General features: G+C 38.2%; 1 protein-coding gene and 1 pseudogene across 1 annotated transcript in view; both read left to right on the top strand.

Annotated features, from left to right (window-relative positions):
• Window positions 1-23,125, top strand: part of FAM120C (family with sequence similarity 120C) — a 113,967-nt gene that overhangs the window by 73,552 nt on the left and 17,290 nt on the right. The window lies entirely within an intron of this gene.
• Window positions 14,126-18,903, top strand: LOC122476887 (annotated as a pseudogene).

Raw genomic sequence — 23,125 nt, 5'->3', positions numbered from 1 at the left:
TGGATGACAATTCTGTTTTCTGTTACACTTTCTGATTGTTTATTTGTTGATATATAGGAAGTAAATTTATGTACAGAGAAGTCAGTCTCTACAAGGCATCAGAGGATTATAGAGCATTGAGGTTTGAAATTGGACAGACCTTAGTTTGAATTCTGGCTCTGCAGCTTTTCAGTTTGGATAAGTCACTTTAACCTTTAGAACATCCATTCCCTCAACATAAATGGGTATAATAATCCTTATTTCTCAAAGCTGTTTGAGGATTGAGGTAATAAATGTGGAGGCCCTATCACATAATAGATGCTTCATATTTGTTAATTTTCTAACTGCCTTGAGATTAAAATTGGTGATGTAAGTCTTACCAATAGGAATAATGACAGGATTCATTCCTCCTAACTTCTAAAATGTTCTTGGGCCACAGCCCTGCATTGTCCATATTAACTCTGGAATTACATGTTTTGTTTATTTTTATTCTCAGAAGTACAGTACTAGCTCATTTTTCCATTTATTTGATTCTCTAGGTTTTTTTTGGAACACCTCCAGAGACATGAAAATAACAATGGCTTATGAATAGCTATCACAAGACAAGGCTGTAATGGTCTAAAAGGTTCCATATGCTTTCCCTGAAGAGAACCCCCTAGCTTCCTGCTCAACATATTTATTCTTAATATATACACATTTCTGACAATTTGGCTATCTGATTTCCTAGTGTACGGCAGATCAGAAGTGGCAAATTATAAGGGACGTGAGACAAGGAGTAGGACCTATTCTTAGAACCGGCCTCAATGACAGTAATGAAAAGTAATAGCTTAAAAGCTGCCTAAAAGCAGGGGAAAAGATATAAAGATTACTTTTAAAAAGACCTAAGAACCCATTTAGTGTAGGGGGAAACTGCCCTGTATAAATCAGTAACCCATATAAGATCATTAGTAAAGCACAAGGCAATAATCAGTGTTCATAAAATCATCAAGAACAGGTTCTATAATATTACATGTTATGTACCTGGCAGTGTGCTAAGTCAGCCCTTTCTGTTCAGTGCTACTAATCTTCATAATAGTGCTAAAAACTAAATATTATTTACCTCCATTTATAGTTGAGGGAACAAAGGCTCAAAGAGAAGTGACTTGTGCAAAGGTTACATAGCTAGTAATGGGTAGTGCAAGAGTTGGAACCCAAGTCTCTCCAACTCCCGATTCCTATGCTCTTTAAAAGACAAAATGGCAGGAAAATAGTCTTAAAGATTAACATAAAATCTAAACTTCTCAGTTTAGCTGAGAAATAGAACAGAAGTAGAACCTGAAATTTGACAAGGTCATCCTTCTAGACCTTGTGTAACGTTGAGGAATCTTTTCTGAGAAATAATTTAATTCTATTAGGAAGCAGTGGGTTTGTTATCAGCTCTAATAGGGCATTGGAGTTAACCAAGTTCCATCCTGATATGTAAAGAGTAAAGACAGATAAGAACTTGTTTTTGTTCGCTTGACAGAATAATTCCGAAGTTTATTCGGAAAAGCAAATGAATAAGAATAGCTTGGGATTGAAAAACAAGAGCAATCTTGGCTCAAACAAAGAAAAATGTTTTATAAACTTACACTAAAATGAATTGTGTAACAGGTTATTGTTACACAAAACAGGTTATTGTTTTAGAGCAGATAATACTGATTAAGATCCTAGACACGTGATAACTTAACATGATAACTTAAAATATGGTAAAGGAAGCTTCACAAATCAATGAGGAATAGATGAAGTTTTAAATAATTGTTGAGAAAATTGTATTGGTATTTGGAGAGAAAACATCAAGTTAGGGCCTCGCCTCTACTAAATTCCAGATGGATTTATTATAGAGATAAATGTAAAGGAAAAAAGATAAAACATAGAATAAAAACTAAGCAATGATTTAACTGATCTTGAGACAAGAAAGGAATTTTTTTAATGAAAAATAAATAAAGAAGCCTCAAGTCCAGGGCAGTATCAAAAACAATAGCAATATCAGGGAAGGCCAGCACCTCTGTTTCCAGTGACTGCTATACACCATGCTAAAAATTTGGGAGATGTGGGCAACAAGACAATCATAAAGGGCTTTGATAAACTGCTTTATATTCCTGGAGATCTGAGATGTACATGCATAGGGCTGTATACACACTCAAAAGAAACTGGGAGAAAGTCCCAATTATATATGCCTCCTAGGCTGAACATGAGACTTGCACAAGGTAAAAATCAAAGCCCAACTTATAACTGCCTAAAATTTTAATGCATGCCGCAATCTACACTTAGATCCCCTTGGCAAAAATGGAAGCTTTATTGGCTCAAGATGTTTCTGCACAACCTTTGACTAATCGTTGGCTGATCAATAAGCTATGCTGATCCAAGAGAGATGCCTAGGAAATTAGGCTTAAAAATGAAATAAAGAGTTAAAAATAAAAACAAAAATCTAAGCAGGGATATCAAGCCACCCACTGAAGGAGGGACAGGCTCTCCAAAATTAGTCTAGACATGTCACTAAACAAACAAAGCACCAGCAACAACAATTCTTGGAGAGAGTTGCTACAATATATTATTGAAACCGTCCACTGTCCAAAAAAATTGTAAGATTTGCAACAAAATAATAATGTGTGGCTAATACACAAGCAAAAAGCACTCAATAGAAATGGTCTTGAAGGGAATATGGCTGTAGGACATAGTAAGTAAGGACTTTTAATCACCTATAATAAATACATTCAAAGAACTAAAGAAAACCATATTTAAAGAATTAAAGGGTTCTACTCCTGAAACCAGTACTACACGGTATGTTAACTAACTTGAATTTGAATTTAAATAAATAAAAATTTTTGATAACAGTGACTATCAAATTGAGAATATCAATGAAGAGATAGAAATTCAAAAAGAAACCAAATAGATATTCTGGAACTGAAAAATACAATAGTTGAAATGAAAAATTAACTTGAAGGAAAGGGCTGAATAGCAGTTTTGAACTGAGAGAAGAAAAAGATCAGTGAATTCGAAGGCAGATAAATAGAGATTACCCAATCTGAAGAACAGAATGTAAAAATGAAAAGAGACCTATAGGATATCAGACATAGCAACATATGCCTAATAGGTGACCCAAGAGAAAGGGGGATGGTTAAAAAAATATGTGAGGAAATAAGAATTGAAAACTTCCCAAATTTGATGAAAAACATAAACCTACACATCCAAGTTCAAAAACCCAAATGTCAACTCAATGATCCACACTTAGGGGCGCCTGGGTGGCTCCGTTGGTTAAGCGTCCGACTTGGGCTCAGGTCATGACCTCACGGTCCGTGAGTTCGAGCCCCGCGTCGGGCTCTGTGCTGACAGCTCAGAGCCTGGAGCCTGCTTCAGATTCTGTGTCTCCCTCTCTCTCTGACCCTACCCCGTTCATGCTCTGTCTCTGTCTCTGTCTCAAAAAGAAAATAAACATTAAAAAAAAAAAGATCCACACTTAGACACTGTTAAAAGACAAACACAGTCTTGAAAGAAGCATGAGAAACACAATGTATCACAAAGGAATCAGAAGAAGATTAACAATAATCAAAAGGTAGAAGCAACCCATTTACACTGATGGATGCATTGATAAAATGTCATATATACATAAAATGGAATATTATTCAGCCTTAAAAAAGAAGGAAATTCTGACACATGCTACAACATGGCTGAACCTTGAAGACATTATACTTAAGTGAACTAAACCAGTCAATAAAAACAAATATGGTGTGATTCAACTTATATGAGGTACTTAGAGTAGTCAGATTCAGAAATAGAAAGTAAAATGGTGATTTCCAGGGGTCTGCAGTTGGGGGAATAGGGTGTGTTTAGTGGATATGAGTTTCAAGTTGGGAAGAATAAAAAGTTATGCATATGGATGGTGGTAATGGTGTAAATGTCCTTAATGTGCTTAATGCCACTGCAAATGTACACTGAAAAATTATTAAAGTGGTAAATATTATGTGTATTTTATCTCAAGGAAAAATAAAAAAGGAACACAAATGGTGGGACTTCCAGAAGGACAGAGTAAGGAGGTAGACAAACCCTCTTTCTGGCAAAATTACAACTTGTGAAAACTATTTTTTTTAATCATTTAACCCTTAAGCATATATAGCCAAGAAGAAAAGGGCTCCTTCTCCTCCCAGCTCTTCTTCTTGGGTTATGGTTTCACCTGGAAAGATAATATTACCATTTCTCATCAACTCCAGCCCTATGTCCAGGTAGGCATGGTAAAGAGGATCACCCACCAACCCCCCACTCAGGGTAGCCAGAAGAATCTAGGCATAAGAATGAGGAGCTCCACACCTACCCAAAGGGACTGTTTTTATTTGGAGCAGAGCATGGAAAATTCCATGCCTAACAGCATGTCAAGAACATAGGTATCTTGATGATGAGTAGTTTAGAGGAGGCTGGTAGTTGCATGATATGAGCAGAACACCAGGCATCCAGAAGTTTTATAGAGAAAACAAGAGAAAGAAACCCTAAGAGGTTTTTTTTCCCTCTTGGAGAAAGCCAAGAAGAACCCTCCTAGGATTACAGTAAACTCTGGAGATCAGGAAAGGTGTGTGCATATCCTAGATGGCACCCACTCAGGAGGAACCAGAACAGGACATGGGACAGACTTCAGAGCATTCCCCAAACCACCCAGAGACCATCAATACAGGACAGATGCCTCACTGGCACAAGCAATAGAAATACCACCTCTGACCAAGCATCAGCTGAACAATAAGCTTCTCTGACCCAGAGGCAACTCCTAGGAAGCCAGATTTAAAACTAAAATAAAACTCATCATTCCAGACTGGAAGATTGTGAATACCCAAAGCTATGCTTTCTCAGCAATACCCTAAGAAGGAACCTCCAGACTAATTATCCCTCACTGAATGTGGGGCAAAAATGTGTAAATTTCCTGAACTATGATAGCAGCCTTATTCCACACACATATATTCAACAGTAAAAGGTAAAAATCTAACTGGCTAAGAAGACTTAAGCATAACCTTTGACCAATTAGTGGCTTAAGCTGACCCAGGAGTAACATCTAGGTTGCCAAGCTAAAAGAAAAACAAGGGGAAAACTCTCAGTAGAGACATCAGAGGCTGCATCCTACATATTTCAGAAATAGAACTCACAGAATTAATGCAGGCAAGTCACTAAAAAAATAAAAACAAGAGAACAACCAGGCAAACATCAAAACCTGGGCTGAAGGGTAGGGTCAGTATCTAGCATTGTTACAATTTATTATCTAAAATATCCAATTTCCAACAAAAATTTTATTAAAAATTTTTTTTAAATGTTCAAAGAACTAAGTGAAACCATGCATAAAGAATGAAAACAATCACGCGCCTGGTTAAGCGTCCGACTTTGGCTCAGGTAATGATCTTGCGGTTTGTGGGTTCAAGCCCCACATCGGGCTCTGTGCTGACAGCTCAGAGCCTGGAGCCTGCTTCCAATTCTGTGTCTCCCTCTCTCTCTGCGCCCCCCCCGGCCCCCGCCCCGTTCACGCTGTGTCTCTCAATAATAAATAAACGTTTAAAAAAAAAGAATTAAAACAAGACATGATGACAGTGTCTCCTCAGATAGAGAATATCAATAAAGAGTAAGTATCAAAAAGAACCATATGGATATCCTGAAGTTGAAAAGTAAAATAAGCCAAAATGAAAAGTTTACTAAAGAGGATTAACAGTACACTTGAGTTGGCAGAAGAAAGAAGCAGCCAAGTTGAAAACAGATTAATACAGATTATGTGGTCTGAAGAACAGAGAGATAAAAGAATGAAGCAAACTGAACAGAGCCTCAGAGAAATGAGTGACACCATTAAATGCACCAACATTCACATAATGGGAGTACTAGTAGGAGGGGGGAATAAAAATATTTGAAAAAAATGGCTGAAATTTCTCCAAATTTGACAAAAACATTATTGTATACATCTGAGATGAACCCAAAAAAGAACCACACTAGATCATAATCAAAATGGTGAAAATCAAAGACAACAAGAGCATCTTGAATACTGTAAGGAAAAAATGACCAATCACAGGCAAAGGAACCACAAACAACCATTGTCAGAAACAATGGAGACCAGAAAGCAGTGAGACAACATAATTCAAAGTGCTTAAATATAAAACTCTCAGCTGTCAACTTTATATCCAGTAAAACTATGTTTCAAACATGAAACTGAAATAAAAACATTCAAAAATAAACTGAGAGAATGTGTTGCTAGCAGACTTCCCTTATAGGAGATACTAAAAGAAGCTCTACAGGCTGAAAACAAATAACAACAGGCAGTATTCAGATATTGAAAAAAACAATACTGATGAAGATAATTATGTAGGTAAATACAAAAGACAGAATAATTTCATTGTTCTTTTTTTTTTTCCTCTTATTTAAAAAGTAGGGGCACTTGGGTGGCTCAGTCAGTTAAGCATCCAACTTCGGCTCAGGTCATGATCTCACAGCTCATGAGTTTGAGCCCCACATCAGGCTCTGTGCTGACAGCTCAGAGCCTGCTTCAGATTCTGTGTCTCTCTCTCTCTCTCTTTCTGCCCCTCCCCAACTCACACTCTGTCTCTCTCTCTCAAAAATAAATAAACATTTAAAAAATAAGTAATTGCATCAGGGGCACCTGGATGGCTCAGTTGGTTAAGCGTCCAACTCTGGATTTACACTCAGATCATGATCTCGTGATTTGTGAGTTCGAGCCCCATATTGGGCTCTGCACTGACAATGCAGAGCCTGTTTAGGGTTCTCTCTCTCCCTCTCTCTGCCCCTCCCCAGCTTGCTCTTTCTCTGTCTCTCAAAGTAAATAAATAATCTTAAAGTAATTGCATCAAACAATATGTATATAATTGTATGTTGAGCCTATAACAGAAATATATTTGACGATATCAGCAAAAAGAAAGTGTATGGAAACAAAGATGCATTGGAGCAAAAAATGACACCAGATGGTAAATCCACAAGAGAACTAGAAATAATTAGGTTAATACGGCAAAACTATAAATATGTACTCCTTTTTTCTTTCAATGCTTTTATTTACTTTTATTTATTTATTTATTTATTTATTTATTTATTTTTAGTGTTTATTTTTGAGAGAGAGTAAACACAGTGGGGGAGGGGCAGAGAGAGAGGGAGACACAGATCCTGAAGCAGGCTCCAGGCTCTGAGCTGTTAGTGCAGAGCTGGACTTGGGACTCAAACCCACAAACTGAGATCATGACCTGAGCTGAAGTCGGATGCTTAACCAACTGAGCCACCCAGATACCCCTCTTCTTTCAACTCTTTTAAAAGAAATAAGATTATATAAAGTAATAATTATGACAGTGTATTCTTGAGTTTGTATAGATGTAACATGTAGAGCAATAATACCACAAAAAAAGAGGGGAGGGAATGGACCTAGATTATAAGATTAAAGTTTTGATAATTATACTGGAATGAAGTTATTGTATGTCTGAAGCAGATACTGTTAAGATGTATATTAGAAGCCCTAGAGAAAAGAACTCAAAAATGTAATTTAAAAATTATTAAATTAAAATTTTACACTAGAAAGTATCCACTTAAAAGAAAGAAGACAGTAAAGAAGGAATAAAGTATCAAATAACACATGAGACATATACAAAGCAAAATGGCAAATACAAATCTAAACATTAAGTTAATAACATTAAGTTTGAGTGAATTAAATCCAATTGGATTAAAATCCAATCAAAGGGCAGAGATTATCAGATTAAATAAGAAACAAAAGCCAGCTGTATGCTGTCCACAGGAAACAAGCTTTAGATTCAAACATACAAATAGATGGAAAGTAAAAGGATGGGAAAATATATACATACAAACAACAACCATAAGATTGCTGGAGTGGCTGTAATAACACCAGACAAAATACATATTAAGACAATAAAGTGTTACTGGAAAAAGAAGAACATTTTATAATCATAAAATGGTCAGTTCATCAGGGAGCTATAACAATTATAAATATATGCACTTAACAAAAGGGCCCAAAAATATATGAAGTGAGAATTAATAGAAATGAAGGGAAAAACAGACAATTCAACAGTAATAATAAGAGATTTCAATACTCAACTTTCAAAAGAGGATACAACTATACAGAAGATAACAAGGATATACAATATATGATCTTGTATGTATAAAGGCCTAAACACTCCACAAAATTGCTATTAGAACTAATAAATGAATTCAGCAAAGTATCAGGGATACAAAGTCAACACACAAAAATCAGTTGCTTTTCCTTTTTTTAAAATGTTTATTTATTTTGGAGAGTGAGAGAGAAAGATAGAGTGTGAGCAGGAAAGGGGCAGAGAGAGAGGGAGACACAGAATCCAAAGCAGGGTCCAGGCTCAGAACTGTCAGCACTGGACCATGAGATCATGACCTGAGCCAAAGTCGGACACTTAACTGGCTGAGCCACCCAGGCGTCCCAGTTGCTTTTCTATTACATGAACATTGAACAGTCTGAAAAGGAAATTACAAAACCGATTCCATTTATAATAACATCAAAAAGAAGAAAATACTTAGGGATTAACTTCAACAGGTTGGTGAAAGACTTGTACAATGAATACAAAGTGTTGCTAAAGAAATTGAAGAAGACATAAATAAATGGAAGCACATCTCGTGTACATGGATGGGAAGACTTAATATAGTTAAAATGTCGATACTACCCAAAATTATCTATAGATTGAATGCAATCCCTTCCAAAATCCCAATGACATTTTTGGCAGAAATAGAAAAACCCATCCTGAACTTCATATGGAATCTCGAAGGACCCCAAATAGCCAAAACAATCTTGAAAAAGAAAAAACTGAAGGACTCACACTTCCTAATTTCAAAACTTGCTACAAAACTACAGTAATCAAAACATTATGGTATTGGCATAAAGATAGATGTACAGACCAATGGAATAGAATAGAGAACCTAGAAATAAATTCTCACATATATATGGTCAAATGATTTTTGACAAGGGTGCCAAGATCATTCAATGAGGACAGGACAGACTTTTCAATAAATGATGCCAGGAAAACTGGATATCCACAAGCAAAAGACTGAAGTTGGACACTCACCTAACACCACATACACGAATTAACTCAAAGTGGATAAGACCCAAAACAATGAAACTCTTAGAAGAAAATAGGACAAAAGCTTCACAACATTGGATTTGGCAAGGATTTCATGGGTAGGACACCAAAGATAAAACAAAAGAAAAAAATAAATAAATTGGACTTCATGAAAAATTTTTAAATGTATGTGTCAAAATACACTGTTTACATAGTAAAAAGGCAACCCACAGAATGGAAAAAAATATTTGCAAATCATGTATCTGATAAGTGATTAACATCCAGACTATATAGAAAAGTTCTAAAACTCAACAGGAGAAAAACAACTTGATTCCAAAATGGTCAAAGGATTTGAATAGACATTTTTTCCCCAGAGGTGTACAAATGGCAAATAAGTACATGAAAAGATGCTCAACATCACTAATCATTTGGGAAATGTAAAGCAAAACTACAATGAGATACTAACCCATGCCCATTAGGATAGTTAGTGTCAAAAAAAATCCAGAAAATAACAGGTATTGCCAAGGATGTGGAGAAATTGGAATCCTCGTGCATTGTTTGTAGGAATATAAAATGGTATAGCCACTTTGGAAAACAATATGACAGTTCCTAAACAAAATAAAAATATAAATGCCATATGATACAGCAATTTCACTTCTGGGTATATACCCAAAAGAATTTAAAGCAGGGACCTCCCTGCTCCCCCATGTTCATAGCATTATTCACAATGCTCAAAGGTGGAAGCAACCCAAGTGTCCATCACCTGATGAATGGATATGCAAATTATGATATATACATACAATGAAATATTACTCAACCTTCAAAAAGAAGGATATCTGGGTGGCGCAGTCGGTTAAGCGTCCGACTTCAGCCAGGTCACGATCTTGCGGTCCGTGAGTTCGAGCCCCGCGTCAGGCTCTGGGCTGATGGCTCGGAGCCTGGAGCCTGTTTCCGATTCTGTGTCTCCCTCTCTCTCTGCCTCTCCCCCGTTCATGTTCTGTCTCTCTCTGTCCCAAAAATAAATAAACGTTGGAAAAAAAAATTAAAAAAAAAAAAAGAAGGATATCTTGGAATATGCTACCACACAGGTGAACCTTGAGGACATTATCCTAAGTGAAATAAGCCAGTCACAAAAAGATAAATATTGTATGATTCCACTGTATGAGGTACTTAGGTAGTCAAAATCATAAAGACAAAAAATAAAATGGTAGCTGCCAGGGGTGGGGGGTGGATAATGAGGGAGTTATTGTTTACCAGGTATAGCATTTCAGTTTTACGAGATGAAAAGAGTTATGGGGATGAACGATGGTGATGGTTATACAACAATTTGAATGTATTTAATATTACCAAACTGTATGCTTAGACATGCTTAAGATGGTAACTTTTGTGTTATGTGTATTTTACCACAACTTTTGAAAAGTGCAAAGAAAGAACTAATAAATGAGTTCAGCAAAGTCACAGGATATAAGATCAATATAAAAATATTAATTGTATACTAATACACTACTAATCAATATTCAAAATATAAAAGAAAACAACTACTTTTATAATAACATCAAAAGGAATAAAGTGCTTAGGTATAAATTTAACAAAAGAAGTACAAGAATTATACACTGAAAACTACAGTTAAAGAAGAATTAAACAAGTGGAAAGATATCCCTCATTCATGTTTATGAAGACAAAAGATTCTTAAGATGACAATACTCCCCAAATTGGTCTACATATTCAACATAATCCAAAATCCCAGATCTCTTCTTTGCAGAAATTAACAAGTTGACACTAAAAAAATGTAAATTCAAGGAACTCACAGTAACCAAAACAATTTTGAAAAAAAGAACAAAGTTGTAGATTTATGCTTCCCTATCTCAAAATTTATTACAAAACTACAGTAATCAAGACAGTGGTTTACTGGCATAAGGATAGACATATAAATTAATGGAGTACAGTTGAATGTCCATAAATAAACTTTTCCACTTGTGGTAGATTTAATTTTGACAACAGTACCAGGACAATTCAATGGGGAGAGATAGGCTTTTCAGCAAAGAGTTCTGTGACACTGGATATCCACATGCAAAATTATGAATTAGGATCTCTACCTCACATCATATATAAAAATTAACTCAAAATGTATTATCACAGACCTAAATATAAGAGCTCAAATTGTAAAACCCTTAAAGATAACAGGTATAAATATTCATGACCTCAGGTTAGGCAATGGTTTCTTAGATATGATGCCAAAAGTGTTAAGTGCCAAAAAGATTAACTGGACTAGATCAAAACTTCAAGCTGGTGTTCTGGAGACAATGCTGTGAAGAAAGTGAAAATACCATCCACAGAATATTTGCAAATCATATATCCAATAAGGATATATTATCCAGAATATATAAAGAATTCTTACAGCTAAACAATAAAAGAAAAATACTTTAATTTATTAAATGAGCAGAAGATTTGAACAGACATTTCTCCAAAGAAGATATGCAATTAAGCAGAAAGCACATAAAAGATGCCCACCATCACGGATCATTAGGAAAATGCAAATCAAAAATACAATGACATGGATGGAGCTAGAGAGCATAATGCCAAACAAAAGATGTCCGTCAGAGAAAGACAAATACCAAGTGATTTCACTCATGTAGAATTTGAGAAACAAATAAAAAGAAACATACCCCCAAACAGACTCATAGCTATAGAGAACAGATGGTTACCAGAGGGGAGGTGGGTGGGGGGGGGGGGTGAAATAGGTGAAGGGGATTAAAAGTACACTTATCTTGATGAGCAGTGATAGCAAATACTAAATAGAATTGTTAAATCACTATGTTGTACACCTGAAACTAACTTCTTTTTGTAATTTTTTTTATGTTTACTTATTTTTGAGAGAGAGGGAGACAGAGAATACAAAGCAGGCTTCAGGCTCTGAGCTGTCATCACAGAGCCCAATGCGGGGCTGTAACCCACGAACTGTGAGATCACCACCTGAGCCAAAGTCTGATACTTAACTGACTGAGCCACCCAGGTGCCACCACCTGAAACATAATTTAACACTGTATATTAACTATGCTGGAATTAAAATTTAGAGCAATACATAAATATATATCATAAAAAAATTAAAAAATGAAAGATGTCCTTCAGATTGAAAGGAAATGACACCAAATAGATAAATTAATGACCACCTGTAAAGGTAATTACATAGGTAATATAAAAAGTGGCATAAGTATATTTTTTCTCATTTCTTCCTTTAACTGATTTATTTTTTTTAAGATTTTATTTTTAACTAATTGCTGTACCCAACATGGGGCTTGAACTCACAACCCCAAGATTAAGAATCACATGCTCCATGGACTGAGCCAGCTAGGCACCCCTCACTTAACTGATTTAAAAGACCACTGCGTAAAGCAAAAATTATGAAATTGTGTGTTGGTGTTAGAATGAAGGTATAATATATGTGACAATATTACAATGGAGGGAGGAAAGAAGAGAAATATATTGGAGCAATCTCTCTATATTCTACTGGAATTATTTAGTATTAATTTGAAGTAGTGTGTCGATTAAGATGTACATTGCAATCCACAGAGCAACCACTATGAAAATTACCAAAAATATAGTTAAAAAAATTAAAATGCTACATTGGAGAACATCTGTTTAACACAATAGAAGAGTAAAAGAGGAAAAAGCAAAAAATAAAAAAGGTATGAAACATCTAAACATAACTACATCAAATGTAAATGAATTGAACAATCAAAAGGCAGAGATTGTCAGATTGGGTAAAAAGCATGAATTGTGTACCAGAGATATGCTTTAGATTCAAAGACTCAAATAGATCCAAAAGAAAAGAATAGAAAAAATCTACAATGCAAACAGTAGCCATATGAGAATTGTAATGGCTATAATAATATCAGACAAAATAGACTTTAAGACAAGTAATGTTATTAGATAAAAAAGAATGTTTTGTAGTGTTAAAGGGTCAATTCATTGTGAAGATATGCCAATTATAGACATATGTACTCCTAACAATGCCCTAACAAATTATAAACATATGTACTCCTAACAAAGTGCATGAAGCATAAAACGATAAAACTTAAGAACAAAATATACTTCAACAGTAACAGTTGAAGTTTTCAATACCCTATTCTCAATAATGGCCAGAACAGCTAGACAGAAAATCAGCAAAAATATGGAAGACTTGAGCAACACTGTCAACCAATTTGACCTGACCTGATAAAAATGATGAATTTAAATCCTTTATACACAAAAATTACTCAAAATGGATAATAGATAAAAATGTAATGTTTAAAATTATAAAACTTACAAAAGGAAACATGAGAAAATTTTTATGAATTGGGGTTAGGTGAAGATTTTAAATTTTTTTTTAACGTTTATTTATTTTTGAGACAGAGAGAGACAGAGCATGAACAGGGGAGGGGCAGAGAGAGAGGGAGACACAGAATCAGAAGCAGGCCCCAGGCTCTGAGCCATCAGCCCAGAGCCTGACGCGGGGCTCGAACTCACGGACCGTGAGATCGTGACCTGAGCCGAAGTCGGACACCCAACCGACTGAGCCACCCAGGCGCCCCAGGTGAAGATTTTATAGATACAACAGCTAAAGCACAATGCACTTAAAAAAATGGATTTCATCAAAATACCAAATTTGCACTTCAAAAGCCACCATTAAGAAACTGAAAGACAAGCCACAGGAAATATTTATAAATCATATATCTGATAAAGGACTTGTATCCAGAATATATAAAGAACTCTTGCAACTTGTAACAAAACCAACAACCAATTTAAAAATGAGTGAAAGAGGGACACCTGGCTGGTTCAGTTGGTAGAACATCCAACTCTTTTTTTTTTTAATATTTATTTATTTTGAGAGAGAGAGCGAGTAGGGGAGGGGCAGGGAGAGAGGGAGAGAGATCATCTCAAGCAGGCCCTGTGCTGTCAGCACAGAGCCCAATGAGAGGCTTGATCCCATGAACCATGAGGTCACAACCCCTGCCAAGATCAAGAGCCAGATGTTCAACTGACTGAGCCACCCAGGTGTCCCAAACATGCAACTCTTGATCTCAGGGTCGTGAGTTCAAGCCCACATTGGGTGTGGAACCTACTTAAAAAAAATCACTCTCTAAAAATGACTAAAAGATGTGAATAGACATTTTGCCATAGAAGATATAAGATTGGAACATAAGCACATGAAAAGATTTTCAAGTTGAGTAATCATTAGGGAAATGCAAATTTAAACCACGATGAAATATCACTCCACTCAGAATGATTGAAAAAAGGTAGACAATAACATATGTAGGTCAAGCTGTGGAGAAATTGGAATTCCCTCCTAAACTGCTGGTGGGAACTAAAATGGTTAGTTACTTTGGAGATTAGTTTGGCATTTTCTTAAAATGTTAAACATAAATGTATCATTAAGACTCATTTATTTCACTGCTACATACCTACCCAAAAGCATCAAAAACATATATCCACACAAAGACTTGGACATGAATGTTCATAGAAGCATTATTCATAATAGTTAAAAAGTGGAAATAACTCAAATATCTGTCAACTGGTAGATGGATAAACTAGAGGTATATCCATCAGTGAAATATCACTCAGCAGTAAAATCCAACAAATTACCGATACATGCCAGAGCATGTAAAATCATTATGCTATGTGGTAGTGAAAGAAATCAAAGAAGGAAAGTTCATGGACTGGAAGACTTACCATAGTAAAGCTGTCGTTTCTCCTCACATTGACCTATAGGTTTAATGTAATTTCTGTAGGAAGAAAGATTTTTTTTAATGCAAGATTTTTTTTTGTGGACATAGATGAACTTATTCTAAAATTTATATTGAAAGGCACAGGTCTTACAGTAGCTAAAACAATCTTGATAAAGAAGAAAAAAGTGTAGGAATCACTCTACCCAATATTGAGGCATAGTATATAGCTAAAGTAATCAAGACAGTGGCGGTATTTGCTAAGGTATAAACACATTGGTTAATGGAAGAAAATAAATAACCCAGAAACGGAGCCACACAAATACAGTCAACTGGTTGTTGACAGAGGAGCAGAAACAATTCAGTTGACAAAGGATAGCCTTTCAACAAATGGTAGTGGAGCAATGGGACACCCGTAAGCCAAAAACAAAACAAAAGCAAAACCTCCTTGATCTAAACCTCACACCTTATACAAAAATTAACTCAAAATAGATCATAGACTTAAAATATAAACATAAAATTATATAAGTTTTAGAAAAAATACAAAGTCTTCAGGAACTAGAGTTAGGCAGACTTTTTAGACTTATAACCAAAAGCACAGTTCATAGAAGGAAAAATTAATAAATTGGACCTCCTTAGAACTAAAAACTTTTGCCAGTTGAGGCTCTCTTCTTCCCTCCTTCACTGTCCCATCCACCCCTCAGCCCCAATCCCCCACTCCTCCCCAGTAGACCTTCCTGCCAGGACTCAGTGCCTGGCACCAGGCTTCCAGTTGCTAGGCTCCCCTGTGGCCACAGGGCACGGAGTTGGCCAGCACCTGCGGGAGGGGAGTTGGGAGATAGGGCCAGCTCAGGAAGCCACCTGGTGCTAATAACAGGGAGCAGCTGCAGCCTGGGTGGTCGAGCGCTCAGCAAGCAGGGTAGAGTCGATTGTACAGCGTTCCACAGTGAACAGCCCAGGGAGAAACAGTAAAGTCATGGAGCCTAGCTGAAATGAACTGGCCTCCTTGAGCATGCCCAAGCCCTGGTGTCAGGCCTGTGTCCCAGCACTGAGGGCTTCCTCATCCATGAAGGCTTTGATCCCAGGCTGGATGTAGGCCCCTACTCCTGGGCTATGGAGCACCTTCTTTGTAAGAAGACAATGTTTGCTTATTTGGCACATGAAGCTGAGCTACAGGCACTGACCTTGACCCTGGAAACTTCAAGATATTTTTTGATCATGCTGAGAAAAATGAGCCTTGGCCTCCAGGCCCGATAAGGCAAACATTCCTCCTATGTAGAATAGTGCCGGTTCCGGAGGACTTGAATGCCTGCAACCCCAGGGGGATTAGCGAAAAGCAGTCTTGTTTTCCTGCTCAGAACAGAGTGGCTGCCTTGAACGCCTCTCATTATGATTCACACCAACTTGAAGAAATAGTTCAGCTGCTGTGTGCTGGCCTTTCTCCTATTTGTGGTCATCTGTGTGTGGCAGGAGAAGAAAGAGAGTAACTATGATTCCCTTAAATTGCAAACCAAAGGATTCCAGATGTTGAGAAGTCTGGAGAAACAGTCTGTGACTTCAAGCAGCAACCAGGCTCTCAGCAGTCCCCAGGACCCAGCTAAGGCCAAGCCAGAGGCCTCCTTCCAAGTGTGGAACAAGAACAGCTCTTCCAAAAACCTTATCACCAGGCTTCAGAAAATCTGGAGAAATTATCTGAACTTTAAGAAGTACAAAGTATCTTATAAGAGGCCAAGGCAGGGGGGCCAAGTTCAGTGCAGAGGCCCTGTGCTGCCACCTCTGGGACCATGTGAATGTATCCATAGTAGAGGCCACAGATTTTCCCTTTAGCCTCTCCAAATGGGAGGGTTTTCTGCCCAAGGAGAACATTGGAACCAAGGCTGGGCTGTGGGGCAGGTATGCTGTTGTCTCATCAGCAGGATCTCTGAAGTCCTCCCAGATGGGCCAAGAAATAGAGATCATGATGCAGTCCTGGGGTTTAGTGGGGTGCCCACAGCCCATTTCCAACAAGATGTGGGCATGAAAACCACCATTTGCCTGATGAACTCTCAGTTGGTCACCACTGAAGGCACTTCCTCACAGACAGTTTATACAGTGAGGGAATCCGAATTGTGTGAGACCCATCTGTTTACCATTCAGATATACCACAGTGGTACCAGAGCCCTAACTACAGCTTCTTTGGGAACTGTAAGAGCTGTTGGCAAGCTGCATCCTGATCAGTCCTTTTACAACCTCTAGCCCGAGATGCTTTGGGAGCTGTGGGACGTCATTCAGAAATCTCTCCAGCAGAGATTCAGCCAAATCCCCCATCCTCTGGGATGCTTGGCATCATCATCATCATGATATTGTGTGACCAGGTGGTTATTTACAAGGTCTTCTTGTCCAAGCACAGACCGACCTGTGCTACTACTACCAGAAGTTTTTTGGCAGCATCTGCACAATGAGCACCTACCACCTGCTCCTCTTTGAGAAGAATTTGGTGAAGTACCTCAACCAGGGCACAGACGAGGACATTAACCTGCTTGGGAAAGCTACAGTGCCTGGCTTCTGGACAATTTGCTACTGAGCATTAGCTCCCTGGTCAGGTCCCCTTGCTCTTCTCCACCAAGCCTGGGCAGACCACATTCCTGAATGATCCCAGCCTGCACTATGGGACTTCTGTCAGCAAAAGCCCCAGGATGCAGGAGCCCAGTGGCAAGAAGCCAGGTCCAGCCTGCCATGTAGCTGCAGAGGCGTGTGAGCCCAAATCCTCCTACCACACACATGTACACATATCTAGCATTCTTTTCCACACACTGGTGAATGCAAGATCCACCTTTCCCACCAGGGCATCCCAATAGCACTGGAATGGTGCTATTCTCACAAACCAGCTCTCTCTATTGCTTGAAATCTGTAACTAGACATTGATTTCATGTGTTAGAGAAATTCTCCCAAATTATGATTGTGCCCTGGTATAGGGTGGCTCTGGGGGGCCAGCAAGTAGCCTGGGACATAGGAAACATGCTCGATTCCTCCAGAGCAAAGTTGCCCCCAAGGTCCATGTCCCTGGGAGAGGTGGTGTGCCTATCACTCTAGCAGGTTTGGTGTGTTCTTAGCCTGGGTGCTTATAGGCAAAGGATGTTGATGAACCCACAGCCATTTCCATATAGAGATTAGAAGGACACAAAGGCAAAGTCTCAATCCTCCAGTTCCTCACAGTTCAGTGGGAGAGAGACAGGGGGATTCGGTCTGCTCAGTGTATGGGGGATGTATGGAAAGGCTGACTTGCCATTCTATCTGCCTGCACACTTGGGAGGGGCCACATACTTGCTGTGTCTGTGGGTCGGAGAGGGCATCACAGAGCTGGGGCTGTGGAGGAGATTTTAGAGGAAGAGGAGAAACATGTCAGGCAGATTTTGAGTCACTTGAATTATGTTTTTCTTTCTGCCTTTATTGCCTGTATTTATTCTCTAAGGTCTGCCTGAACTTAAAGGCTCAGATTATTTTTTGAGGAAACCACTACCCCTGTGTGAGGCAGCAAGTGCAGCCCCATGGCAGACACTAGGCAAGACAGATGCCAAAAGCCTAATTTGTCCAGGCTCAGCCTAGCCTGACCCTACCCTGCAGCTGGGTTTGCACACCATGTCCACTGCTTCCTTGTTAATGCCCATCCCATGCCCTCCTGACTGCCATCTTGTTTTTCCCCTTTAAAGTAGTAGTTTTTTTTCCCCTTTCTCTAATTACTTTCAGGTGTTTTCTACTTTAAAAGTATCCTGACCCGACAGTTTGTTTGACGTTCATGGGCCTGTTGTGGAATGTCCCTCTGGAGTGGGGATGTGGTTCCTCAGAATTTAAAATCACTCTCAGAAGTCAGACCCTTAGAGATCATAACTCCTTATCAGACCACCATGCCCTGCACCCCTCCAGCAAGGGAGCAACGTCAGTCTCCAGACAATTCTTACTACCATGGTCTGCAAACATGCTTCTGGGTAGTTTTGCTACCCCCTCCCTGAGTGGAGCACCACATTGGACTGGTCTGGCCCCCAATGCAAAGAACGTAAAGGACTGACTCGTGGTCACAAAGTAATGCTGTAGACAATGGAGTACTACGTGGCAATGAGAAAGAAAGAAATACGGCCCTTTGTAGCAACGTAGATGGAACTGGAGAGTGTGATGCTAAGTGAAATAAGCCATACAGAGAAAGACAGATACCATATGTGTTCACTGTTATGTGGATCCTGAGAAACTTAACAGGAACCCATAGGGGAGAGGAAGGAAAAAAAAAAAAGAGGTTAGCGTGGGAGAGAGCCAAAGCATAAGAGACTCTTAAAAACTGAGAACAAACTGAGGGTTGATGGGGGGTGGGAGGAAGGGGAGGGTGGGTGATGGGCATTGAGGAGGGCATCTTTTGTGATAAGCACTGAGTGTTGTATGGAAACCAATTTGACAATAAATTTCATATATTAAAAAATAAACAAAATAAAATAAAATAAATTAAATTAAAAAAAAATAATGCTGTAGAGCCAGGGCTCCTAGACCCAGGATTCTGGACTCCTGGCCTCATGTGCTTAAGGGCCTCTTAAACATGAGCTCTAGACCAGCCATCTGGGAGCTGGAGTGCTCACTTGCTGCCAAATCCTTGGCTTATATAAGCAGTAGAAAGAGCTCTGAAGGGAGAAGCCCTGGGTTTTCAAATCGATGATCCCCTGTTTACTAGCTGTGGCACCATGGACATATTCTCCTGAGACTGTTTCCACATCTGTAAAACAGAGGTGATGAGCCTACCTCAGGACTGTTGTGAGGGTTACATGAAACAGTTTTCCTGGTTCTGTACTTGGCACATAGCAGGTGCTCTGTACATTGTGGTTTCCTTCCTTCCTTCCTTCCTTCCTTCCTTCCTTCCTTCCTTCCTTCCTTCCTTCCTTCCTTCACTAAGGATCTGCTCTGTGCTCATACCTGGGGAGGAAATTGCTTTGAGGGAGGCCAGAGAGGAGGTCCTGTCCTCAAGGAATTAACCATCCTATTGGGAGACAACAACTCCCCTGCCTGGAACACCCGGGAAAACATCTGAGGTAGTAGAGGGTGAAGAACATGCCTCTCCTCTACTACCTCCTCCCTGCATGGAGCTCCTGCCTGATTCTGCTTGGGAACTGGTGGAGCACTTGGGCCACTTACTGCTATGTGGAGCGAATCTTTTCCACCTCTCTGGGACCATGAATTCCTGGCTTGCTTTTTATAAAAAGTAATCTCTACACTCAATATGGGGCTTAAACTCATAACCCTGAGATCAAGAGTTGCGTGCTCTACTGACTGAGCCAGCCAGGCACCTCTCCGGCTTGTTTTATGCTCTGATTGATGCACTCACTGCAATCTTTGAATCACAAACAGTGAGTGAGAGGAAGGTGGCATTCCATCAGCAAGAGATAGGCATTCGTGTGGACACTGAGATGCTAGCTTTTAATTATTAATATAAGGGATCAGATTAGTGTGATTCTAGGTCTACAGAACTTTTAATTCCATGTTCTCTCTATACGGAAACTAATAAATTGCAAATACGATAGGGGTATTATTGTTGGTCTGGTGAGATGTTTAATATTTGTGACAGATAACTTAAAAATGATGACTGAGTGCTACAGGAAAGTCCCTGTCCATAAGGGATTCTGTCTTCATCGGTAGCCATCTATGCATCCTATATCATGAGGTTCCCCAATCCTTCCACCAATCACATAAGCTATTCACATTGGTTTGGAGACCTCAATCTCAGAAGCTTCTGAAACATGCCTAATCTAATTCTGAATTACCCAAAGATTATGTAAAAATTTTCAATAAATGGCATTTAAAAAAATACTTTTATCAGTTGAAAGAAAGCCCATGTGAAGAGGATGAAATTAGAATGTGGGCAAAATACATGAATAGACATTTCTCCAAAGAGGATATACCATAGCAAATAAAATAAACACATGAAAATATGTTCAGTATCATTAGCCATTAGGGAAATGCAAATTAAAACCACAGTGAGATATCATTACACAGCTATCAGAATGGCTAATATAAGAAGTAATGATAATACCACATGCTGGGGGTATGTGGAGAAACTGGATCATTCAAATGGTGGTTTTGGAAATGTAAAATGCTGCATCCACTTTGGAAAACAATTTGTCAGGTTTTTTTTTAAGAAGGTCCAATGCAGGGCTTGAACTCAAAACCCTGAGATCAAGACCTGAGCTGAGATCAAGAGTCAGATGCTTAATTGACTGAGCCGCCCAGACATCCCCAATTCGTCAGTTTCTTTAAAAATAACTATACAACCCAGAAATTGCACTCTTGGGCATTTATCGCAAAGAAATGAAATTTTATATACCCACAGAAACCTGTACATTAATGTTTATAGCATCTTTATCCTTAATACTCCCAAATTAGAAACAACCCTGATGTCTTTCAACAGATGAATTGTTCAAGTATTGCACATACATACCATGGAATTCTACTGACCAATAAAAAGCAACAAACTTTAGATAACACACAATAAGTTGGATGAATCTTAAGGGAATTATGCTAAGTTAAAAAAGCCAGTCCCAAAATATTACATGCTATGTGACATTGTTGAAATGACAGAATTATGGAAATGGAGAACAGATTAGTGACTTCCAGGAGTTAGGAACATGGATTGGGAAGAGGGTGGGTGTGGTTATAAAAGACAATATGAGGGATCCTTGTGGTGATGGAACTGTTTTTTATCTTGACTCGGTCAGTGTCAGTATCCTGGCTGTGATGTTGTATTATATTTTGCAAGATAATACCATTAGGAGAACTAGGTAAAATGTTCGAGGGATCCCTCTGTTTTACTCCTTACAACTGCATGTGAATCTACAACAATATCAATCTTAAAAGTTGAATTAAAATAAAAACTATGCTAAGGAAAGAAGCAAATTACAAAAGACCACTAAATTCCATTTGTATGAAATGTCCAGCAAGGCAAATCTATGGAGATAGAAGTAGATAAGTGGTTGCCTTCAGGGTGGGAATGAGGAGTGACTACATGTGAGCACAAGGGATCTTTCTGGGGCAATGAAAATATTCTAAAACTCAATTGTGATGATAGTTGCACAACTCTGTAAATGTACTAAATATTAAATTCTATACTTAACAATGGATGAATTTTATGGTATGTAAATTATACCTCAACAAAAAAAAATAGAATAAGTTTCTGTATATGTAAAATTTTTGCAAAATAAAGTATTTATTTTAAAAATTGAGTACTGTCGGGGCGCCTGGGTGGCTCAGTTGTTTAAGGATCCGACTTCAGCTCAGGTCATGATCTCACAGTTTGTGAGTTCAAGCCCCATGTTGGGCTCTGTGCTGACAGCTCAGAGCCTGGAGCTTGCTTCAGATTCTGTGTCTCCCTCTCTTTCTGCCCCACCCCCTGCTCACACTCTGTCTCTCAAAAGTAAATAAACGTTAAAAAAATTGAGTAGTGTTGGAGCACCTGGGTGGGTCAGTCAGTTAAGCATCCAACTTCAGCTCAGGTCATGATCTCACAGTTCATGAGTTCTGTGCTGACAACTCAGAGCCTGGAGCCTGCTTCAGATTCTCTCTCTCTCTCTCTCTCTCTCTCTCTCAAATAAACATTAAAACATAGCTTTGTATGATGGCAGATGTTAGCTACACTTGTGAGCAGAACGTAATGTATAAACTTAAGTCACTGAGTTGTAGACCTGAAACTAATGTAACATTGTGTCAACTATACTCAAATGAAAAAAAAAATTTTAAGAAAATGAAACAAAAATGTTTTTGAAAAGTATTTAATGAATGAGGCATTCTCATAGTATAATGAGTGAAAAAAGTATATATATTATATATTTATAATATATAAAAGTATATATATTATATAAATAATATATACAATTAGTGATATTATTAGATATATTATTAGATGTATATACTAATATATTATACTGTACTATACTATTATTAGGTATATTATTAGATATATACATTATATACAATATATAATACATATATAATGTAATAGAGAAAATTGAGATTTGAGAGGTTAGGAAGAAAAAAGCCAAAATCATAACAAACATAACAGTGGTAATATCTGAATGGTAAGAGTAAAAATCACTTCAGTTTTTATCTTTTGTTTTCTTTATACTTTTCTGTTGCATTTTTTACATTTTCTTAATGATAATGAACTTGAGCTTTTGAAGTAAGAATGAAATCATAAATTTTATTTTAAAATTAAAAGAAGTGGAGGGGCGCCTGGGTGGCGCAGTCGGTTAAGCGTCCGACTTCAGCCAGGTCACGATCTCGCGGTCCGTGAGTTCGAGCCCCGCATTGGGCTCTGGGCTGATGGCTCAGAGCCTGGAGCCTTTTTCCGATGCTGTGTCT

Source organism: Prionailurus bengalensis, chromosome X (assembly GCF_016509475.1).
Source record: "Prionailurus bengalensis isolate Pbe53 chromosome X, Fcat_Pben_1.1_paternal_pri, whole genome shotgun sequence".
Lineage (NCBI taxonomy): Eukaryota > Metazoa > Chordata > Mammalia > Carnivora > Felidae > Prionailurus > Prionailurus bengalensis.
The sequence above is the reverse complement of the archived record's forward strand: the minus strand, read 5'-3'. Positions and strand labels throughout refer to the sequence as shown.